This window comes from Rhineura floridana, chromosome 5, assembly GCF_030035675.1.
Source record: "Rhineura floridana isolate rRhiFlo1 chromosome 5, rRhiFlo1.hap2, whole genome shotgun sequence".
NCBI lineage: Eukaryota > Metazoa > Chordata > Lepidosauria > Squamata > Rhineuridae > Rhineura > Rhineura floridana.
The window spans coordinates 161897941-161910676 of record NC_084484.1 but is presented as its reverse complement, the minus strand read 5'-3'; the positions used below and the strand labels follow the sequence as shown (position 1 = coordinate 161910676).

The window sequence follows — 12736 nt, the reverse complement described above, 5'->3', positions numbered from 1 at the left end:
TGCGACATGACAAATTATCCCAGAAGATGTCCAGCCATCTGAGAACCAAACTACATATTACTTTAAGCATTCTGCTGCACTGACTCATCCCTGCATGTACCATTAACATCTACCTAAAGCAGACATACGATAGAACAGCAGCATTTCTCCACCTCACTCAACTTCATTGGCTGCTGTATACAGGCAGTAATGAGTGAAGTTTCCCGAGATTTGATTCAGATTGGGACCAACAGTTGGGAGCAAACATGGAAAAAGCTTGAAAAAGTTACACCCCCCCCAAGAGTTCCCAACTGATTTGTAACTGCGAGCCCCAATCTGTGAGCCACGAACCCACTTCCCTGTGAAGCCCCAGACCTATTTCCCTAGTGGTTATGGTGGCAGTTGCAAAGTCACAACAGGTTTTCCTCCTTGGCAGTGGCTACCTCCCCTTTCCTCCTCACCCTGTTGCTCCTCAATGGTGACAGAGAGGGAGGAAGGACTCCACTCCTCTCCCTGGTGCCTGTAATACTGCTATGGCACATTACAGGCATCAAAAGCACTGGGAAATGTAGATTCTTAGGGTGCCTCATTAATATGCTCCCAGAGAAAATTACATGTTCTGGGACTCCTGATACCTATTATGTGCCATAGCAATGTTACAGGTACAAGGGAATGGGCAGGTGATGAGGAGACAGTTCTCCTTCCCTGATGTAGCTGCTACAGCTGCCATGTAAGTGGGTGAGTGGGAGGGAACAGTTCTTAACCATCTAAGAAAAAAAAATCCAAGCTGAGGAAGAACTCATCAGCCATAACAATCATGCAGTATTACAGATCAGCATTATGAATCACCCAACTTTTGTGGCACCACTATTTCTACAGGTAGTAGGAAAATGCTAACTGGAATCATATCTAACTTAGCACTGAGAGTTATAGGAAGGAGATGTGGAGCAGCAATAGCCTCATGCTTTAAGGCAGCCTTTCCCAACCAGTGTGCCTCCAAATGGTGTTGTACCACAACTCCCATCAGCCTCAGTCAGGAAAGATGGGAATTGTGGTCCAACAACATCTGGAGGCACACTGGTTGGGAAAGGCTGCTTTAAGGTAAAATGTAGCATTACAATAATCAGTTAAAGTACTCTAACAATTGCATCCATCAGTTAGTGAGGCTGAAACATAGATAGATAGATAGATAGATAGATAGATAGATAGATAGATAGATAGATAGATAGATAGATAGATAGATAGATAGATAGATAGATAGATTAGATAGATAGATAGATAGATAGATAGATACTTTTGATTAGGGTAGTCTCTTGCATGACCAGGGCCATCACCATATTTCAGGGGACCCTCAGCATGGTGCCACTGATGCCCCTCCCAAGCACATACTCCACCCCTACCCCCCAGTGCACCCATACATATTTTCCCCGCCACCACTGCCATGACAGCAGTAGCAACTTGCCGTCCTCATTACGTGGCCCTCAGGTGGTGTTTTAGGGCTGGGCAGGCAGTGGTGCTGTTTTTGAATGTCATCTGTGGGCTGAGGCTTGCATTTTAAGACAATCAAAATGGTGGGCAGCCACCATACAAGTGGCTCCTGTTCAGAAGTGACACTCCTGCCTGCCCAACCCTAAGACAGCTGCCCAGAGTCCTGGTAAGGAGAGCTGTAAAGCAGCACCGTTGGGTCAGACAGGAGAGGGGCCCTTCTGAGCTGCTGGGCCTTTGGCTAGTGCCAGAGCTGGCTTACCACTGGCACTGGACTAGATCTCTTACATTTAATGACGTCACCAAGACATATATGTCGAGCTGAAAAAGAATCCCTCTTCTCTTCCTTTTGCCACCCACACTCATTTACCAGGCTAGCATAACCAGTAGCAAGCTAGAGCAAGTGGGGAGAAGTAAGGGAAGTAAGTTGTTATCTCACTGCACTTCCCTCTTCACCAGCTGCTGTGTTACTGCAAAGCATTTGACTGTCAGTAGTCCCTGGGGAATCTTTCCCAAGGGCTATAAACAGTCAGTAGCCCCTGGGAAAACTGTATTTCCCATGGACTACGTGTGACCTGGTATGCTGCATAGGGCCATGATAGGCACCAGAGACATAAAGAGAGGTCTCTCTCACTTGCTTTCTCTGCTTACTCCTGCCAGAGTGCCATTGCTGCCACCACAGAAGGGAGGAGGGGAAGACCTCCCTACTTGCTGAAGCTTGATGCCAATACCAGAGCACCACCACCATATCAGCCCATTGGTTTGGGAGGAAAGGGGGGATTGATTTGGAGATGGCTGGAGAGTGCTGGGTCAGTAGCTGGTAGTGGGGAGATGTTTGGAGGGCAACTTATTTCTGAATTTGACTTGACTTAAAAATAAGCTGTTTCCTAATTGGGGTAGGTGGAGTAGCCTGGCTTATTTCCAAGGCAATTGGATGAGCTGTGGGGTGCTCATTCATCACTAATTTCTAATGTCATTCATGGCTGCTTCACTACACGTGACCAGGGCAACTGATTTCTATTTGAACCCCTTCCTGTTTCCTTTGATTTCCCAACTCTGAAGCCATGTGTTGTTCAACCAGTACTCGGTAGCTAATTTTCAACATGCATTTCCATTGTGGTTCATCCATGTCAGGAAATGGAGGAAGTGGAAAATGCTCTCTCTGTTTTTCACTAGTCTTTTAGGGCCACATTAGAGATCAGGTGCTCCTTCCCCATTCCTTTTTGCTGATATCTGTGCCACAAAGACTAATAGTTAGACATGTGTGGCAATCGGTTCACGGTGAAAGCCACTAGCTGCATCAGAATGTGAATGTTTGCAAACAAGCTAGTATCATGCCATTTGGGCAACTCACAATTAGTTTGGAGGAAATCCAGTATTCAACACCCTGCTTAGATAAGCTACTGCATGATCTGTGATCATATGATCTCTGAGTTGTTCTAGTTCAGAGCAAGTGGGAAGGGGGAAGCAAATCAGAACGGGGATGGTTCTGGGGAGTGGTTTGATTCCCTTCTCCATGCTGGTTTTTTTCCTCTGAATCAGCCTCCCTGAAGCTGCTATTTACCCTTCAAAGGGTGGGGATGCAGTTAACTGTATGTTTTCTCCTATGGGGATAATTACAGGTTAAGGAAAGTGATTTGGAGCAGGGAAAGGGTTAAACATTGCCTCCTCCAGGGCTGCTCCCTTGATGTAGTTTGGAAGCCCCCCCCCAATGGTTGCTTAGAACTTATAAAAAGTGTAACATTAATTTTAATTTAAGACAAAAGGGAGAATGTCTGTTCCAGTGTGGGATCACACTATCACATATGTTTTGAGATATACGGAATACTTTCCTCTACAGCGTTAAGTAATATAATAATTGGATCAGAATTAAAAAATGCTTTTTCATTGCTTTGAGGCACAACCATTCATTTTTGCTACTTCTGCCTGGCCTGCTCATTCAATTTCATGGATGGATTCCATCTGGAGCCATGATCATCTGACAAAACGAAGACCTCTTGCAGGAGTGGTGGGGAGGATAATGAATCTTTTGAAGTTTTAGCAGCTGAAAACTGTCTTAAAACGAAGAAACATAAGAGGAAAACGTAAAATATAGGTAGATCTTCAGCAAATAGGAATAAGAACTGGTGTTAGTGGAAGAGTGTCATGTCAATTACGCATGCAATGAAGATCAAAATGAGTAGTTGGTGCTTATGGGCACGCTTTCGTTGCCACAATTAATTTTGTTATAAATAGTCCTGTGCCATGCTAAACAATGAAACCATGCTAGGAATGTGCAAGGGGTGCATAGTTTGGTTTGCAGTGAAGGAAGATTTTAGGGCAGCATTCTCCATGGTTCTAGTGAGGTCCAACTGATAGCACTTTTTAGGCTGAGTCAGCCTTTCCTTTGGACATGGTGAGGTTATGGTCCAGAGCTCTTCTTTCTGCATCTAATTTGGTGCCCTCTATAAGCTGTTTCGCTGGAATGATAGCACCTCTTTGGTCAGTGCCAATCTGGTTTGATAGTTAATAATTTTAAATGTGGGTCATTTATTGACTCCTTGGACAGAGAAGGAGGCAAATTCTTTTGATATCATCAGGCAACCATAAGATGAGCTCCTCATTAAGGGCCGGTGGGGCCCTGCCCACCCTAACCACTCTAAACCTCCAAACCTATAGCCCAGTCCCTTCAATGATCCTTACATTTATATTCAATATATTACCTATAGCCCAGGGAGCTTTCTCTGTTCCTTACATTTATATTCAATACAGTATCTCACATTTAGAGACACTTGTTTCTGTCCATTGTTCTGGCCAATCATCTCTGGATAGTACAACCAATCACAATCATGGCTATGGTCCCACCCGAATCTCTAGGGGTAAAATTCTCGTAGGAGTGGCTTAGGGAGGGCAGGGGTTGCCTCAGCACCTTCATTTTGATTTTATTCCCATAGAATAAGCTCTAACCAATCAGAAAAGCATTGGAAGTTTCATAGGATTAGGGCAGGACTATGAAGAGCCTCCCCAATGCATTTCAATCTGAGCTAGTCAGATGCACGCATTTGCAGTCTGCGTTGGCTCTTCTCTGAGTTCATGCTGCTAGTTCCTCACTTTTGCAAGGAGCAGACTAAAGCAGCAGGGAGCATGATTCTCTGCAGCCAGCCTTTGAAAGCAGCAACAAAATCTCTGTGTGAGTTCAGTATTTGATTATGCAGAGTAGGTGGGTGGGTGTATATTGCTGCATGGGGAGCAAGAGGGGAAAACTGCAGAGTGACATGGGGGGATACGCTTTGGTCCTGATGGGCTTTTTGCTGACTGTTAGAGGGGGAGGGAGAGCAGCAGGATGGCAATGGTGGGGGAGTAGGCCTTGGCCCTGGCCCTGGCCGGCCTTTTGCTGGCTGTTGGAGGGGGAGGAGGAGGGAAACACAGGACCCAAGTGGATTGCTCTGTGTGTGAGGCGGGGGGGGGAGAGATTGATGTTTTATATCTAACCGAATGTAGCTTGAGAATGACCACTGTGTTGTCTTTGTGTGTGTGTGTGTGTGTGTGTGTGTGTGTGTGTGTGCGTGTAGGCAGGCTACGTTTATACATATATAAATGCTCATTTCATTTTATAGATAATTTTATTGTTTTTTGTAGACCCCTTCTAAACCAAAGTAAGGCACTTTTCAGTTTCTTTAAGTTCTATTTGTAAACTACATTTTTTTAAGCATCTACAGAATCTTTCAATGCAGGAGGATGGGGAAAAAACCAGACTTTGGCCATGCCCCCATCACCTCATTGGCCATGCCCCTGTGACCTCATAGCAGCCCCACCCATTTTAGAGGGCACCAGCTGTCACTGATCTCAACCATTCTTACGGATGTGAAAAGCCCGTCCCTTCATTCCTTCAGATACATCTGTTTTCTTGGACACTGGCAATAAGTGATTGGGAAACTTAATCCACAAAAGGAGGGGTGTTATATCATTGTTGCATATTACATGCGTATCATTATTGCACACACAGTTTGCTCACACCAGCTTTATCATCCAATCAGGGATGTTAAGGAGAGATTGTATTTTGCACAAATCTGACAATGTAGGCTTTGCATTAGGAATAGAAAATCACATATATTTTTAGTATCCGTAACAACTTTCAGGCCAAGTGGGGACAATTACCCTTCTGCTTTTGCTAAATGACTGCAAAAAAGTTCTTGTACTCTAATATGAATAAAAAGGGGAGGAAAGAATCTCTAAAAAGCAACCTCATTAGGATGGGGAGGAAGTGAGATTTGTACTGAGAGCGCCGTGTCTCAGTGTTCAGCTGAGACTGACTGCTGCTGAGATTTCATATTGCTTTGCTCGATCGGTTTTTCTTTTTGGTATTATTGTTTATGGTTTTAATATGTTCTTTTGGCAGAAGAGGAAGGATAGAAGTTATTTAATTAATAAATAAGAGTATCAAACACTTAAACCTAGCTAGAAAATAATCAGCAGTTGCGCTCTGCTCTCTTCTACTCTAACCTAACTCTAATCATAATGAAAGGGTTGTTGCTAAAAGTATTCCTGATCTTCTTTTGAGGGAGTAAATCTCTCTGAACAATCATCTCTGTCTTGGTAATATACAGTAGCTTTTCTCAATAAACCCTCAAAGGGTTTATTTTGCTCCAGGTAGCTGAAAATTTAATGTTATTTCTCATCCTTTACTGCCAATCTTTAGGGAATATCTATAATTCAACAAAGGTTCTTTGGATAAATAGCAGTGTCTTGGACGTTATTAGAAATTGGTAGAGTTGTATTGCTGGTGCAACCTTAGGGGGGATTATAGAAGACTGGCCTTCTTCATCTATTTCTATCCATTTCTGTTTCTCCATTGTGGTTTTAAAGGACAAATGTGCTTGCTGGGCCCTACCTTGCTCAGCACATCATCAGTCGATGTCCTTTGGAAGGAAAAAACAGAAACTGTCTTGCAGATTGAACTGTGCCACGAGTTTATTAGAAGACCACCACCTTCCTGCAAGTAGCTTATTGACTCAACCCAGTGAAAACAAGACTGTGTCTCATTTATTTGTCTCAAGATAGAGGTGCCAGCTTCCCAGCCACTTGGCCCTGTTTTGTTCAGGGTGACTCTATCCAATCCTGGTTCCAACTTAAAAAAAAAGCATTTCCTGTCTTGTTCTTTACACCTCACACCTGTGATTCTTAAAGGAGCAGCTGAAAGTTGCAGAAGGTTGGGAGAGCTTCCACCCTCCCATTCAGGATCCACAGGGACTCCAGAGGCCCAGGAGTTCTCTTGCCTTTAGAAAATCCCTGGTGAACTCTTCTCATCCTCAGAGCCCTTCTGAGGTCTGTTTATTTAAGCAGTCTTGAAAATGGAAATGGACTGCCTTCAAGTCGATACCGACTTATGGCAACCCTATGAATAGGGTTTTCATGGTAAGCGGTATTTAGAGGGGGTTTACCATTGCCTCCCTCTGAGGCTGAGAGGCAGTGACTGGCCCAAGGTCACCCAGTGAGCTTCATGACTGTGTGGGAATTCAAACCCTGGTCTCCCAGGTCGCAGTCCAACACCTTAACCACTATACCACACTGGCTCTCTTAAGTAGTCTTACTTCCCCATTAATCCCTCCATCATCAGGTGTGTAAGTGGACCCTCCCTTTTTTCAGTTTACCCTTTCCCCCCTTGACTCACGACAGCGGTAGCTAGTCCCTGCCTCCCACACTTTATCCCTGTGGCAAAGCTTGCCCATAGCCTAGCTTGTTAATCTTTCCCTGTCCTTGATCCCTTCCTGCTTGGAACCCCCTCTCAATATTCCTCCCGTCACTCCTTTATCCTCCAGCTGCTCAAGCAGCTCTCCTCTGGTGGGACCATCCTGCCAAGCCTTTTCTGGCCTGACTCACCTGCAGCTGACATTTGGGTTGACAGCACTCTTGACAAGGGCTTGTAATGCCCACTCTTTGCTACGATTCTTTTGGCTCAAGCCCTGCATTCATGCTGATGTTCTTCCATTACATAAACTCCAAATTCAAATGTGAGTTTGCCCCCATGCCTTTCTTCCTTCAAATGGCCAGGGCCTAAAACTCTGACTTACTTACTTCCTCGCTTTCTTTAAGCTTGCCCCATCTCAAAGCTACTTATAATAACAGCATTTGAACACAGAGAACAAAATACCATATTGTTGTTATAACAATTTAACACAAGACACAATTATAACAATTTAACACAACCCAGACTGAATTTATTAAAGCTCGTATTCAAAATAAGACAGAGAAATAAATACTATGATTCAACTTCTTTTGATATTTTCAAATGTATTATTGCTCAGTTCAGCAATTTCCCATGAGAAACTAAATTGAATCTGATGAGTGTCTTAGTTTGGAAATGAAAAAGGACTTACTTCCCAAAATTATATTCCCCAGTTGTGGCCATCCAGAAAAGCTGAGGCCACAACATTAAGCCTTAATTCTGCAAAGGCAATTCTGTGTGGGGCTAAGGTAACTAACTCCAAATAGTTAGCTTTCTGATGGTCTACCTTAATATATGGATAAAACCTAGAAAATCTCAAAGAATGGATGGTTACCATGTGGATCAGATAAATTTTCTTATACACAAGAACTGTGATTTAGAGGAGTTGTTAACTGAATTTATATCCCGCCCATCCTCCTAGAAGGAGCCCAGGATGGCAAACAAAACACTAAAAACAGACTTTAAAACATATTAAAACAAAATATCTTTAAAAACATATTAAAACAAAACATCTTTAAAAACATATTAAAAAGCAATTCCAACACAGATGCAGACTGGGATAAGGTCTCTACTTAAAAGGCTTTTTGAAAGAGGGAGGTCTTCATTAGGCACCAAAAAGACAACACAGAAGGTGCCTGTCTAATACTTAAGGAGAGGGAATTCCAAAGGGTAGGTGCCACTACACTAAAGGTCCACTTCCTATGTTGTGCGGAATGGACGTCCTGATAAGATGGTATCTGGAGGTCCTCACCTGCAGAGCGCAATGATTGACTGGGTATAGGAGTAAGATGATATTTCAGGTATCCTGGTCCCAGGGTGCATAGGACTTTGTACACCAAAACCAGAACCTTGAATTTGTCAGCTAATAATTGACTGGATCTTAATCAACTCGCTATCAAGTTCTCTAGCAAGTGTATGTAAAGCAGTAACTAGCTTGTTAGAGTTCAAAGGTGAGCTATAAGCTACTGATGCCAGATGTGAAGAAGGCAAAACTGACTTTCTGTTATGAAAATTTATGAGTCGAACTTGTATTCTGGCCTGAACAGAAGGCCAGCCCATTTCTGCACGAACATATGCAGCAGGAATATCTACAAGTAAACCCAATACTTATAAAAGGAATTTTGAACCTTTTCCAACTTGTAGACTAACGATCGACTGAAACCCCTAAGCTCTGTACCATATAACATGAAGGTAGTGTCCTGCCCAGAGTGCGAGACACGAGATGCAGGCGAGACTGGAATTAATTCTTGTTTTATTAGGGTACAGTAGGACCCCGCTTCTTGGTGCCCCACTTTTCAGTGTTCCGCTAATACGGCGCCAGCGGGGCAATCAGCTGGAGCAGGGGCTGGAGCTCCCCACGCTCCAGCTGATCTCATCAGAGGAGGGAAAGATCAGCTGTAGCGTGCTACAGCTGATCTCCTCCGGGGCGATCAAACCCCTGCACTACAGCTGATCTTCTCCGACGCGATCAGTGGGTTAGGTTCCAGACCCCTGCACTATAGCTGATCTTCTCCTCTGGTGCAATCAGCGGGTTAGGTTCCGGACCCCCGTGCGGTTCCGTGTGGAACCTAACCTGCCGTATGAGAGGGGCCCTACTGTAACGGTTGCATCAAAAGCGGTGGACTTCATAGACTTAACTATGCCAACTCCCTACTGTCCCTAACTAAGCTACCTAGGCATATTCTGCAGCGTGTGAAGAAAGCTGACTCAGCACCCCAATCAGTGGGGGTGCCACCTTAAGTAGGGAAGGTCTTTGCTTGTAATCTCTGACTCCTCCGAAGTTCCACCTTCTGGCCGACCTGCTTCTCGCGGTGTCTCATGCGGGGCAAAGGGGGGCGAGCCTCCGCCGGCTCATCTGACAGTACAGGCTCAATAGGTGCCGGCTCGGCTTCAGGAGGCGGGAAGCATTTGAAGTGCCAGGCGGGGAGCCCTGGGGTGTGTGGAGTTGGCACATGCGCCAGGTCATTCCCCAATGGCTCTGTTGGGGTGTCTGTAGGTGGGGCGAGGTCTGGTTTGGCAGGAGGACTGTCCGTGGGAACTGGCTGACTGTTGACTGCACCCCCTCCCTCATTGTCCTTGAAAACCTCATCTACCTCTGATTCCTCCCCCTGCTCTATCTGGGGAAGTGGGGGCTCGACCAACTCCCCTCCCTGAGCCACCTGGGAGAGCTGAGACTCAACATCATCCCCCTTCCTCCATGCATTATTTCCCTCCACCCCCGAAGTCTGGGCTTGTTCCGGTAGGCTTCATGGAACTCTCTCACCAAGTCCAGTGCATGAATGTCTTCTGCTATTTCCCAAGAACATTCTGATGGATCATACCCCTTTCAGTGAGTTAGATACTGCAGTCGACCTCAGCACTTCTGTGAGTCTACTATCTGCTCCACTGCATACTACTCCTGCCCATTCACTGTGAGAGGGGGAGACGGCTCCACTGGCGCTCTGTGAGGGTCAGGGGTATGTTCCAGTGTCACCAGGGAGCGATGAAACACGGGGTGTATTCTGAAGGTGGGTGGCAGCTTCAGGCGGAAAGCCACTGGGTTGATTTGAACCTTCACTTCAAAGGGTCCCACCCTCCAATCCTCCAACTTGTGGCAGTGTCCCTGCGTAGGCAAGTAGCGTGTAGACAGCCACACTCTGTCTCCCACTTGGATAGAGGGGCCCTCCTGCCGATGTTGGTATGTAGTCCTTTTGTAATCCTCCTTGGCCTGATCCAGCTGCTCTTTTAGCAGCTGTTGCATCACTTGAAGCTCTTGTACGAACTCCCCCGCCGCCAGGACAGATGGGTTGGCTCAATGGGCAGCAAAAGCTTGAGGATGATACCCAAGGTTGGTGAAAAAAGGAGTCTGTTGCGTGTGAACGTGTACAGCATTGTTATAAGCGAACTCCGCCAGGGATAGGAAAGACACCCAGTTATCCTGCTGGTAGTTTACATAACAATGCAGGTATTGTTCCAACGTGGCATTAATCCTCTCCGTCTGTCCATCTGTCTGCAGATGATGGGAAGAGGAGAGTCTCAGGTCACTTTGCAGGATTGGCCACATCGCCCGCCAAAAGCGGGCCGTTAATTGTGTTCCTCGGTCGGAGACCAGGCTGTCCGGGAGCCCGTGCAAGCGGTACACATGATGCACACAGAGTCAGGCATCTCTTGAGCATTTGGAAGTCCTGAGCATGGAATGAAATGTGCCATTTTCGTAAAGGCAGCTCACCACGGTTGTTTTGCCCTGTGAGGAAGGAAGATCAGTGACGAAGTCCATAGTGACCATTAGCCAGGGGCCTTGTGGGGTCTGAAGGGGTTCTAGAAGCCCAGCGGGCAACCCAGTGGCATGCTTGCCCGGGCCAAGTGGGGCAGGATCGGACATAATGTTCCACTTCCCATTTCATCCTAGGCCACCAGAAATCTCTGGCGACAGCTTGTAGGGTTTTGTAGACTTCAAAGTGCCTCGCAGTGGGGGAGTCGCGACACTGATGCAGCATCTTAGCTCTCACTTCCCTGGGTGGCACATACATGGCCTCGTGCCGATATAGCACCCCTTCTGTCGGCGCGAACCCCTCGCTACTCTCAGCAGGCTGTGTGGCCAGCTGGGTGCACTTCTCTTTGGCAAAGGCATCCTGAAGTTGCACCACTTGCAGCTCCGTCACCCAGGATTCTTGGCAGGCCCCCGCTAATGTCTTTTCGGGAGGGATGATCAGTTTCGGCAGTTTCAGGAGCAGGCTCTCTAGGTATTCCGGATTGCAGGACAACACGTCCGCCCGCTTGTTCTGCGCTTGCGAGATGTAGTGAATTTTGAAATGGAAACAAGCAAAGAACTGTGCCCAGTGCACCTGTCTCTGATTCAATTTGCAAGCGGTCTGCAGACTCTCCAAATTCCGATGGTCGGTGTGCACCTCTATCTTGTGTTGCGCTCCTTCTAGATGCTGCTGCCAAGTTTCAAAGGCATCCCTGATGGCCAACAACTCCTTTCCCAAACGGTGTAGTTTTGCTCTGAAGTGGTCAACTTCCGCGAGAAATAGGCACAAGGTCTCAGACCTCCCCCTTTCTGCGCTGGTTGCAAAAGCACCGTACCCTGTCCTATTACAGAGATGGCAAAGCCATTCAAGAAAGAGACCATTCAAGATACTTATTTAGCCTGTCCCCTCCATTTCCATTCTTCAGCTGCACACTGAATCTGATGGAGCCTGAGCAATAAGGGGAAATATAGAAATGTACAGGTCCCAAAGGATCTCAGGCTTTGTGGAGAGGTGTAGAGTGTATGCATTCATATATGTTTCTATTATATTTTTAGCCCGCAAAAAGAAGGGGAGGGAACTTCCATGTGCACAAAAGTATGTTTAAGGTCATGCTGTCCCTATTTCATCCTAGCAACAATCCTGTGGTGCAGATGTGGCTGAGCAATAGTGGCTGCTCCAAGATCAGTCAGTGAGCTTAATGGCAAAGTAGGAATTTGAACTTGGGTCTCTACAGTGGTGGAGAGAAAAAGAAAAGAAATAGAGATCTTTTGAAGAGAGGTAGAGGTTGCAGTCTTGGTTGAGCTGAGAGTGGGTTCACATACACGACCATGGAATTCAGGTTGTAATGCAATAAAATGCAAAACAAGAAATAAAAGAACCAGTAAAAATACAATTTAAAATATGAATATTTAATGCAATGGATGTGCCCCCTTCTGTCTTCAACCACAAATCCACAGGCACACCGTGGACCACCTGCATGAAGTTCATGGACCACTGGTGGTTCGTGGACCCCAGTCATAAGGAGAAAGATGTGGTGGCTAGCCCTTTGATGCAAAAGGTTCCCTGTACCACCAACACCATGTGGCATGATAGGAAATTTTCCATGTCCTGCAGTCCTTTAGTTTTGACCTTTATCCAAGATTTGAGACATCTCAGAAGAAATGTTTGCCATCCTGAAAATGATAATTAACAAACAAAATCATGTAATCACAAAAAAAATGTAAGAATGAGCCCACTGAGAGAATACTGTAATAAGCATAAGTAAATTAATGCTTCTTCAAGATGAAAGGAACTTACTTGGATAGATGCTGATTTTAAAAGAAGAAAACACTTGGGA

General features: G+C 45.7%; 1 protein-coding gene across 4 annotated transcripts in view; it reads left to right on the top strand.

Moving 5' to 3' along the window:
* GRIA4 (glutamate ionotropic receptor AMPA type subunit 4) overlaps positions 1-12736 on the top strand; it is a 380787-nt gene that overhangs the window by 329520 nt on the left and 38531 nt on the right. The window lies entirely within an intron of this gene.